The 12,048-nt window shown below is 37.0% G+C and overlaps 1 protein-coding gene across 1 annotated transcript in view; it reads right to left on the bottom strand.

Annotated features, from left to right (window-relative positions):
* Heph (hephaestin) overlaps positions 1–1,530 on the bottom strand; it is a 108,481-nt gene extending 106,951 nt beyond the window's left edge. The window contains exon 1 of the mRNA XM_052170433.1: positions 1,383–1,530. The gene's annotated coding sequence lies outside the window, so the exon portion shown is untranslated. The remainder of the gene's footprint in view (positions 1–1,382) is intronic.
* Positions 1,531–12,048: the final 10,518 nt, after the last annotated feature.

Below are 12,048 nucleotides of genomic sequence, written 5' to 3'. Positions count from 1 at the left end.
CTAAGTTAGTCCTCCTAAAGCATCTCTATTCCCTTTTTAAAAAAATGTATGTTGTATACAATATGGGTCTTTGGTATAAATTTGGTTGCTTAAATTTTCAATAAACTTTCATTCATTTAAAAAAAAAAACATGAATAATTTCGTAGGCATCTCTAGACTCAGATCTGTGCCTACAACAAGGGTAAGTAACCTACTTAGGTCATATGCCTACCCTTTCAGATAATATGGCTAACCCTGGTACATTGATAAGAAACCTTTAAGACATTTAAGAAAGTGTGAGAAGCACAAAACCAGAACGTCTTTAGTCAGGTTTCAAACTTTAAACTCCATCACTGATCCATCCCTCATATTTATTCATTGATTTGATCAATATTTCCAGATTTCATGTTTACAGACTTTCACAGGAATGAAAGATGTTAGGGATAAAAGGACATTAAAATGGGTATAGCATTGTCTGGTGGGGGAAACAAGTGGTTTAGAGTTAGAAAGATCATAGTAGAACAGAGTTCAGCAGTAGTCACTAGAGACTGGGACATGCAAATGAAGAATAGAAAAGAAACAAGTCACACTAAGAGTGCCATAACAGATATGAGGAATTAGTTATGGCTTCCTCTGGTGTGTGTGTGTGTGTGTGTGTGTGTGTGTGTGTGTGTGTGTGCGCGCGCGCCTGTGTACATATGATGTTCAGTTTCATAGGTGTGAAGTCAGTTCTTTCCTTCTACTATGTTAATCCCAGGCATTAAGTTCAGGTCATCAGGCTTGGGGCCAAGTGTCCTTATCTCATATCAAGGACTCCAAGTACGGTTTTCTGTAGCAACATTTGGTAGCTTGAATACAGAAAACTATAAGTGTAAAAATTACTCAAAGAGTAAAAAGTTTACAAAACATAAATATTATTAACATTTGAAGAGATGGAAATGTTTATAGTCTTATGTTGATTGTTTCATGCATATATGTATTGGATTATCATCATGCTGCCAACAAAAATGTCTAATAAAAGAAAACAAAAAGTCAGGTCTCAAATTTGAATTTATATCAGAATCCGTTAAGGAATTGTGAAACCACAAAGTTTTGGATCTGGGTGTCTTGGGTGGAACATGAAACTATCACATTTCCAACAACCTCTCAGGTGATGCTAATGTTGTTATAAAGGACTGTTGCTTGGAAGTTCACCCTGTGCCATCTCACTTCTATGTACAGTGTGATGCTCAAGTCCACATCTACTCCTATTGACTTTGGCAGTCCAGGCTTAAATGTATTTCCTTCAGCTATTTCATTCATATGGACTATCTTTGAGAGTCATCCTATTGCCCACTCCCTTACCTACTTGTGTGAATTTACCCTTCCACCTTCTTTACCAGCTACAAAGTCTTTCCACATACCCATCTGATTCCAGTGGCGTGAACAGAGCAGCTCAACACTCTGATCTTCTTCTGCTCTCTAGTATGTCTTTCTGATGATGCTTTCTGCTTCTCTCTGAAATGTGTAATTTTAGTGAAGTCCCTGAATTCTCCAAGTGTCTGTTCTGTAATCTGTAACAATAGGCTAGAAAAATAAATGGAAAATGTTTATTAAAAGATTAGCACAACCTTTGCCACATAGTACGGTATAAAAGTAAAAACGCATGGTGAATTCCTAAATATAGGTATCCATATATGCATGCTTTTATATGAATGAACCATGTGGGAATCTAAGAAAATTTTATTCTATATGTATTTGCCTTAGTCAGGGTTTCTATTCCTGCACAAATATCATGCCCAAGAAGCAAGTTTGATAGGAAAGTGTTTATTCAGCTTACACATCCAAATTGCTGTTCATAACAAAAGGAAGTCAGGACAGGAACTCAAGCAGGTCAGGAAACAGGAGCTGATGCAGAAGTCACAAAGGGATGTTCCTTACTGGCTTGCTTCCCCTGGCTTGCTCAGCCTGCTCTCTTATAGAACCCAAGAGCACCAGCCTGGAAATTGTACCAACCACAAGGGGCCCTCCCCCCACCTTGATCACCAACTGAGAAAATGCCCCACGGCTGGACCTCATGGAGGCACTTCCCCAACTGAAGCTCCTTTCTCTGTGATAATAACTCCAGTCTGTGTCAAGATGACACACAAAAGCAGCCAGTATAATATTCTAATCAAAATATTCTTAGGTTTTATGGGTATTCTGTATTGTGGTATTGTGACGTGGTACCGGGAAGAATGACTTACACTATACCTTTTGAATTAGTTACATTATCAATCCTCATAAATTCATTTCATTTTTACTTTCTCAGAAAACACCTGGAAAATGAATGTGAAATTTTTGTTTCATTCTTTTTATTTCTATGGGAAAAAAAGAACTTTTTGGGGGAGTTAGGAAGATGGATTAATGGATAAATCACTTACTGCAAAAGTATGAGGGCATTAGTTTGGATCCCCAGAACAATATAAGGACTGAGTAGTAGCATATATCTGTAATCCTAGTTCTGCTACAAGGAGATGAGGTCATAGCCAGAAATAAAAGAATCTTCAGGAGCTCACAGGCAGTTAGCCTGGCATATGTGGCAGTGAGGTAGACAACCCATCTCAAACAAGATGGGGACCCAACATTAGAAATTCTCCTCTGACTACCACACAAGTACCCACATCCACTAACAGCTTCATATGCTTTCCAAGAAATTGAACAAAATAAAGTCTCAGGTTATAGTCTACACAGTAGAAACTGGGTTTCTTTTCAGCTGTACCTTTCAAATCAGTCACCTTTATGTCTATTACTCCCCTAGCAAATGGTTACTCTTTGCATGGAAAGGAGCATAGATTGAGGCAGAACATTGCCTCGCCCATAAGGTTTTACATCTCATTTCCTGACATTTATAAACAATTATATTACATGACAAAGGTCAATTAGGATCAAAGAAGAAATTAATCACCTAGTCACCTGGTTACTGATCACTTGGCCTTAAAACAAGCAGATGATCCCGAATTATCTGGGTGGGCCAAGTGTTATCTGATTGCTCCATTAACAAAGAAGAGAAAACAAAAGAAATGATCAAAGTGGTGAATTATAAGAAGTCAATCCACTAGTGCAAGCTTTAAAGATGAAGGGATTTTTCTCTAGCCTTCAGAAGACAGTCCCACCTACACACCACCCTCTTACCCCTTGTCATACCTGTAACCTGATTAAGTATTAAATCTCTGGAAACAGACAATTTAGAATTGAGTATTGTAATTCTCCTCCATAATGTTCCACTTTCTAGGTTCCTTTATACCTGTTCTTTAAAATTAGTTTAGTTTCCTTCTCTATAAAATGGAGATAATGCTAGTGACCATTTCAGAATGTTTTTATGTTTATAGCAAGTACTTGATAGTTATGTGAAACACCTTCTAATACCTAGAAACTTCCTAGTAAAGGAAGTGCTCACTTGTGTGAGCAATATGTGTAAAATTTGCATAACTTAACTAATAGTTCTTTTGTATAATACTTGTTGCAGTGCTGTGGATTAATATATGATTTTCTACATGTTAGATAATACTAATATGATAATAGCTACATCAATTTTTCTTGACGCATAGTGTATAAGGGTTCTGTGTCCTAAAATAGTTATCAGAATTTGTGGGGGTTTTTTACCCTTTCTTTTCATTGAAAATTATTTTTTCAAAAAGTATACTTGATCTCCATTTCCTTCCCTTGTGTCTTAAATCCTCCCCACTTCCTCACCCTTCCAACTCTGAGCATTCATTTGCTCTTAAGAAAACGGGCAAAATAAAAGCCCACAAGAATGAAGTGAAATAAGCAAGCAGAAGAAAGAAAGAAAGAAAGAAAGAAAGAAAGAAAGAAAGAAAGAAAGAAAGAAAGAAAGAAAGAAAGAAAGAAAGAAAGAAAGAAAATGCTCTTAAGTGTAATTTGTATACCCAATGAGACTCCCTTGGAGAAACAAACTTTAGTAAATTTCCTTTGTGAACAGTTGTCAATTGGCAATAGTGTCTTGGTTAAAAATGAGTTTACTTCCCTGCATAGTCTCTGTGAGCTCATATGTGTGTCAGTTGCGTGTCTAGAAGATACTGTTTCCTTGGAGTCTTCCACTGGCTTTTATAATCTTGCCACCTCATCTTCTACATAGCCCCAAGGGCAGGAATATAATGGATACATCCTACTTAGGACTAAGTATTCAAAGATATCTTGCTCTCTGCAAATTCTTTGTGGGTCTCTATATTTGTTCCCATCTACTGAAGGAAGAAGCGTCTTTGAGGATAGCTAAGAGACAGACTAATAATCTATAAGTATAGTAATTCTACAATATTAGGGATAATTTTGTAGCTCCATTCCTTTAGCAAAATATTAGATACCATTTGATTTACCCTAGGTCCCTGGTATATCTAATCTTGGCCACCTAGGCAATATTAGGCATGGGTTCCCCTCCATGAACTGTTCCTTAAATCCAATCATATAGTGTTTATTTATTCTCACAAGTATTATACCACTACTACACTAGAAAATCTTGCAGGCAACTCACAATTGTAGATCAAATGGTTTGAAGCTAGGTTGGTATTTACCTTTCTCCATTGGCAGCATACAAGTTACCTTCCAGTACCATGATCACTAGTCACTTTCAACAGTTTGATAGTAGCCATTCTGGCTTGGGTCAGAATCTCAAAAGAATTTTAATTTTCAATTTTCTAATTGCTAAGGATGCTGAAAATGTTTTTCAAATATATATTTGTCATTCACACTTCTTTTGAGAACTGATTATTTGGCTCGTTACCCATTGTTTTTATTGGACTTTTTGTTAAATGTAAAGTCTTTATATATATATTCTAGGTACTAATCCCTTCTCTGATGTGCAGGCAGAAAGGACTTTCTAGTTTGTTAGGCTGCCTCCTCACTCTGGTTATTATTTCATAAGCTTTATTTAACTCATGTTTTCCTCTAAGTGTTTCAGTGTTTTAACTGTTACATTAAGTCTTTAGGACATCTTGAATTGATGTCAAGGAATATCTTTTCCCAAGTATCACCTGTACTTTCTGTTATTATCATCATAGTCTTTGCTTCAAAGTACACAACAATACTACAACTAACAATACTAGTTCAGTATCAAATGGTAACTATCTTCTGCATTTCAATTTCATATTATACTAGCACAAAAAATAATCTAATTCAAGTTACTTGAAATCTGTACATACTTCCATGATAAGCTGGCCTGTCAAAGCAAAACTAGGCACTTAGAAGATGGGAAAAACTATTAATTATTTTTTTGTTTTTTGTTTTTTTTTCTTTTTTATTATTTTCTATATTGTTTTTAATTGCTTGGTAGTATTCCATTGTGTAAATATACCACATTTTCTGTATCCATTCCTCCATTGAGGGATATCTGGGTTCGTTCCAGCTTCTGACGAGCAAATGGTTGGATCTGAAAAATATCATCCTAAGTGAGGTAACTCATTCACAAAAGAACACACATGGAATGCAGTCACTGGCAATTAGTCCAGAAGCTCTGAATACCCATGACACAACTCACATATCAAATCATTCCCAAGAATAAGGAAGGAAAGGGCCCTGTTCCTGGAAAGGCTTGGTGCAGCATTGTAGGGGAATACCAGGACAGAGAAGTGTAAGGGGGTTGATTAGGGAACGGGCAGAGGGAAGAGGGTTTATGAGACTTACAGGGAGGGGGGAACTGGGAAAGGGAAAATCATTTGAAATGTAAACAAAGAATATAGAACATTAACAAAATAAAAAATAAAAAATAAAAAAGGGTGTTAAAACATGAATTGCCTATAATTAGCCAAGTTACAAAGTAAGAATAGATTAAGGGAGAAAGATATTCTTCAAGAAAAAAATTAAATAATTTCTGAAGATTCATACTTCATAATTTCTCCCCAAATGGCTGGGGGAAATGGGTGAAATCTCAACATAAACGTCAAAGTTCTATCCTTGAAGGACTAGCAGTCCTTGCTGAGTGACTGCTAAGGGCAGTGGCTCCCAGCCAAGAAATGAATATGTAAAGTTTATTGGTTTATTTCCATCCAATGTCTATGGACATTTACTGAAACTTCACTGCTACTGACATCGCTAAGAGGTTTCTTCTAGAAACATATAACTCAGACTCTTCCTCTTAGTTTGCTTTGTTATTTTTAAGAGCATTTGGGGAGTTTCTCCTTCACCCTTCAGATGGGAGGGCTTCAAAACGGGGGTCTTTTGTACAACAATCTTCTAGGACACAAGAAATTTCTAAAAGTTGGAGAAGTGGAGAAGAACTTCTGCTTTCACCAGGATGTGAAAAAATCTTATAAGACTAGAACCGTAGATCAAAATTTCCAGGATTGTTAGCAGCTCTTGGGATATACATCACAGCCATGAAGAACATTCCCATCTATCCCCATTGTTCTAGCTTTGACATCAAGGTATTGTGAAAGTTAATGATCTGAAATTTTAGGTGGCTGTTGGCAATATGATCCTTCTTAGTTATAGTACTAATTTTGTTGACTCATGAAAACTGAAAGCCTTTCCATCTAATAAAAAACATTTGGAACTACCAAATAGAATGAACCAGGAGAGAGAGCGAGGACATGGGAAGAAATTTACTGTAAAGAATGCCAACATAGAAATGATATTACCGGCTTTCACTCCCAGATCCAGAAGGGAGACCTCCACTTTCTCTCCAATAACTTTCCAGGACAGAACCTGCCAGGAGCGTGAAGGGATCAGGAACACTGGAGCAGCTGGGCTAGGATCCTTCCAATTGCCATCTGCACATGGGAGCTAAGGCTATTCCACAGTCCTCTGTATACAGGTCCCACCAGGAGAGAGCTGGTCTCCCAGGAATGCTAACAAAGACTTACAGGCCCACAGGAGGGACAAGTTCCAGCCAGAAACAGCAAGACCAACTAACACCAGAGACAACCAGATGGCCAAAGGCATACTAAAGAACCTTACCAACAGAAACTAAGGCTACTTGGCATCTTCAGAACCCAGTTCTCCAACCACAGCAAGTCCTAGATACCCCAACACACCAGAAAAGCAAGATTTGGATGTAAAAATCATATCTCATGATGCTATTAGAAGACTTCAAGAAGCACATAAATAATCCCCTTAAATAAATACAGGAAAATACAACCAAACAGGTGAAGGAATTGAGCAAAACCACCCAGGATCTGAAAATGGAAGTAGGGACAATAAATAAATCACAAAGAGAGACAACCCTGGACATAGAAAACCTAGGAAAGAGATCAAGAGTCATAGATGCAAGAAGCACCAACAGAATACAAGAGATAGAAGAAAGAATCTCAGGTGCAGAAGATGCCATAGAAAACATTGACACAGCAGTCAAAGAAAATGCAAAAGGCAAAATCTCATAACCCAAAATATCCAGGAAATCCAGGAAAACATAAGAAGACCAAACCTAAGAATGGTAGGTATAGAAGAGAGTGATAATTCCCAAATTAAAGGGCCAGTAAATGTCTTCAACAAAATTATAGAAGAAAACTCCCCTAATCTAAGGAAAGAGATGTCTATGAACATATAAGAAGCCTACAAAACTCCAAATAGATTGGACCAGCAAAGCAATTCTTCCCATCACATAATAATCAAAACACCAAATGTACAAAACAAAGGAAGAATATTAAAACCAGTAAGGGAAAAGGTCAAGTAACATATAAAAGCAGACCTATCAGAATTACACTAGAATTCTTACCAGAGACTATAGAAGCCAGAAGATCCTGAGCAGATGTCATACACACCATAAGAGAACACAAATGCCAGGTCAGGCTACTATACCGAGAAAAACTCTCAATTACCATAGATGGAGAAATGAAGGGATTCAAAAAACAGATTTACACAATATCTTTCCACAAATCCAGCCCTTCAAAGGATAATGAATGGAAAACTCCAACACAAGGAGTGAAATTACACCCTGGAAAAGCAAGAAAATAATCTTCTTTTAGCAGACCTAAAAGAAGATGGCCACATAAACATAATTCCACTTCTAACAACAAAAATAACAGGAAGCAACAATCACTTTTCTTTAATATGTCTGAATATCAATGGACTCAATTTCCCAATAAAAAGACATAGCCTAACTGAGTGGATATGTAAATAGGTCCCAAAATATTGCTGCATATAGGAAAGCCATCTCATTGACAAAGACAGACACTACCTCAGAGTAAAAGGCATGAAAACAATTTTCCAAGCAAATGGTCCCAAGAAACAAGCTGGAGTAGCCATTCTAATATAAAAAAAAAAAATCGACTTTTAACCTAAGGTTATCAAAAAAGATAAGGAAGGACACTTCATACTCATCAAAGAAAAACTCTACCAAGAAAGCCTCTCAATTCTGAATATCTATGCTCCAAATCCAAGGGCAACCACATTCATTAAAGAAACATTATTAAAGCACAAAGCAGACATTGCACCTCACACAATAATAGTGAGAGACTTCAACACCCCACTTTCATCAATGGACAGATCATGGAAACAGAAACAAAACAGAGACATAGTGAAACTAACAGAAGTTATGAACCAAATCGATTTAATATATATCTATAGAACATTTTATCCTAAAACAAAAGAATATACCGTCTCAGCAGGCCATGGTACTTTCTCAAAAATTAGCTATATAATCAGTCATAAAATAGGTCTCAACAAATACAAGGAGATTGAAATTATCCCATGAATTCTATCAGATCACCACGGACTAATACTGGTCCTCAATAACAACAAAAACAATAGAAAACCCACATACACGGGGAAGCTGAATAACACTCTACTCTATAATCTGGTCAAGGAAAAAATAAAGAAATGAAAGACTTAATTTAATTAAAACAAAACCACAATAAACCCAAACTTATGGGACACAATGAAAGCAGTGCTAAGAGGAAAACTCATAGCTCTGAATGCCTCCAAAAAGAAACTAGAGAGAGCTTACACTAGCAGCTTAACAACACATCTGAAAGCTCTAAAACAAAAGGAAGCAGCTACACCCAAGATGAATAGACAGCAGGAAATAATCAAACTCAGGGCTGAAATCAACCAAGTAGAAACAAAAAGAGCTATACAAAGAATCAACCAGGTGGGGCAATGATGGTGCATGCCTTTAATCCCAGCAATTGGGAGGCAGAGGCAGGTGGATTTCTGAGTTCGAGGCCAGCCTGGTCTACAGAATGAGTTCTAGGACAGCCAGGGATACACAAAGAAACCCTGTCTCGAAAACAACAACAACAAAAAAAAATCAACCAAACAAGGAACTGGTTCTTTAAGAAATCATTTGGAATGTAAACAAAGAATATAGAAAATAAAAATATTAAAAAAAAAGAAAATCAACAAAATAGATAAATCCATAGCCAGACTAACCAGAGGACACAGAGACAGTATTCAAATCAACAAAATCAGAAATGAAAAGGGAGATATAACAACAGAAACCAAGGAAATTCAAAAAGTAATCAGATCATACTACAAAAGTCTATACTCAACAAAACTGGAAAATCTGGTTGAAATGCCCAATTTTCTCGACAGATACCAAATAACAAAGTTAAATCAGGATCAAATAAATGATATAAACCATTGCAAATCCCCTAAAGAAATAGAAGAGGTCATTAATAGTCTCCCAACTAAAACAAGCCCAGGACCAGATGAGTTTAGTACAGAGTTCTATCAGAACTTCAAAGAAGACCTAATACCAATACACTTCAGACTATTCCACAAAATAGAAACAGGTGGAACACTACCCAATTAATTCTATGAAGCCACAATTACTATGATATATAAACCACACAAAGACCCAACAAAGAATGAGAACTTCAGACAAATTTCCCTTGTGAATATTGATGCAAAAATACTTAATTCAATTCTCACAAACCAAATCCAAGAACACGTAAAAAAGATTATCCATCATGATCAAGCATCCTTCATCCCAGGGATGCACAGATGGTTCAAACTACCAAAACCCATCAATGTAATTCATATGTAAACAAACTCAAAGAAACAAACATGATCACTTCATTAGATGCTGAAAAAGTATTTGGCAAAATTCGGCATCTGTTCATGTTAAAACTCTTGGAAAGATCAAGAATTCCAGGCCCATACCTAAACATAGTAAATTCAATATACAGCAAACCAGCCAACATCAAATTAAATGGAGAGAAACTTGAAGCAATCCCACTAAAATCAGGGACTAGAGAAGGCTGCCCTCTCTTTCCCTATCTTTTCAATATAGTACTCAAAGTCCAAGCCAGAGCAATTAGATGAGAAAAGGAGGCCAAAGGGATACAAATTGGAAAGCAAGAAGTCAAATTATTACTATTTGCAGATGATATGATAGTATACTTAAGTGACCCCAAAAATCCAATGAGAGAACTCCTACAGCTGATAAACAACTTCAGCAAAGTGGCTAGATATAAAATTAACTCAAACAAATCAGTGGCCTTCCTCTACTCAAAGGATAAAGAGGCTGAGAAAGAAATTAAGGAAACAACACACTTCACAATAGTCACAAATAATATAAAATATTTTGGTGTGACTCTAACCAAGCAAGTGAAAGATCTGTATGACTAGAACTTCAAGTCTCTGAAGAAAGAAATCAATGATCTCAGAAGATGGAAAGATCTCCCATGCTCATGGATTGGGAGGATTAATATAGTAAAAATGACCATCTTGCCAAAAGCAATCTACAGATTCAATGCAATCCCCATCAAAATTCTAACTCAATTCCTAATAGAGATAGAAAAAATCAATTTGAAAATTCATTTGTAATAACAAAAAACACAAGATAGGAAAATTATTCTCAACAATAAAAAAACTTCTGACAGAATCACCATCCTGTACCTCGAGCTGTACAACTGAGCAATCATGATTTAAAAAAAGAATCCTGCATGGTATTGGTACAGTGTCAGGCAGGTAGATCAATGGAATAGATCCGAAGATCCAGAAATGAACCCACACACCTAGGGCCACTTGATCTTTGACAAAGGAGCTAAAACTATCCAGTGGAAAAAAAAAGACAGCATTTTCAACAAATGGTTCTGGTTCAACTGGCGATTAGCATGTAGAAGAATGCAAATTGACCTATTGTTATCTCCTTATACAAAGCTCAAGTGGAAATGGATCATTCCCTCCACATACAACCAGATACACTGAAACTAATAGAAAAGGAAGTGGGGAAGAGCCTCAAGCACATGGGCACAGGGGAAATGTTCCTGAACAGAACAACAATAGCTTATGTTCTAAGATCAAGAATTGACAAATGGAACCTCATAAAATTGCAAAGCTTCTGTAAGGCAAAAGACACTGTCAAGAGGACAAAATGGCAACCAAGAGTTTGGGAAAAGATCTTTTCCAATCCTACATCAGATAGAGGGCTAATATTCAATATATATAAAGAACACAAGAAGTTAGACGCCAGAGAACCAAATAACCCTATAAAGAAATGGGGTACAGCTGGGCAGTGGTGGCGCATGCTTTTAATCCTAGCACAGGGGAGGCAGAGGCAGGTGGATTTCTGAGTTCGAGGCCAGCCTTGTCTACAGAGTGAGTTCCAGGACAGCCAGGGCCATACAGAGAAACCCTGTCTGGGGGGGGGGGAAGGAAAAAAGAAAAAAAGAAATGGGGTACAGAGCTAAACAAACAATTCTCAACTGAGGAATACCAAATAGCTGAGAAACACCTAAAGAAATGTTCAACATCTTTAATCATCAGGGAAATGCAAATCAAAACAACCCTGAGATTACACCTCACACCAGTCAGAATGTCTAAGACCAAAAATTCAGGTGATAGCAGGTGCTGGCAAGGATGTGGAAAAAGAGGAACACTCCTCAATTGCTGATGGGATTGCAAGCTGGTACAACCACTCTGGAAATCAGTTTGGCAGTTCCTCAGAAAACTGCACATAGTACTACCTGAGAACCCAGCTATATCACTCCTGGGCATATACCCAGAAGATGCTCCTACATGTAATAAGGACACATGCTCCACTATGTTTATAGTAACCTTATTTATAATAGCCAGAAGCTAGAAAGAACCCAGATGTCCCTCAAGAGAGGAATTGATACAGAAAATGTGGTACATTTACATAATGAAGTACTA

This window comes from Apodemus sylvaticus, chromosome X, assembly GCF_947179515.1.
Source record: "Apodemus sylvaticus chromosome X, mApoSyl1.1, whole genome shotgun sequence".
Lineage (NCBI taxonomy): Eukaryota > Metazoa > Chordata > Mammalia > Rodentia > Muridae > Apodemus > Apodemus sylvaticus.
Note: the sequence above shows the minus strand (reverse complement) of the source record. Positions and strands in the feature narration are given on the sequence as shown.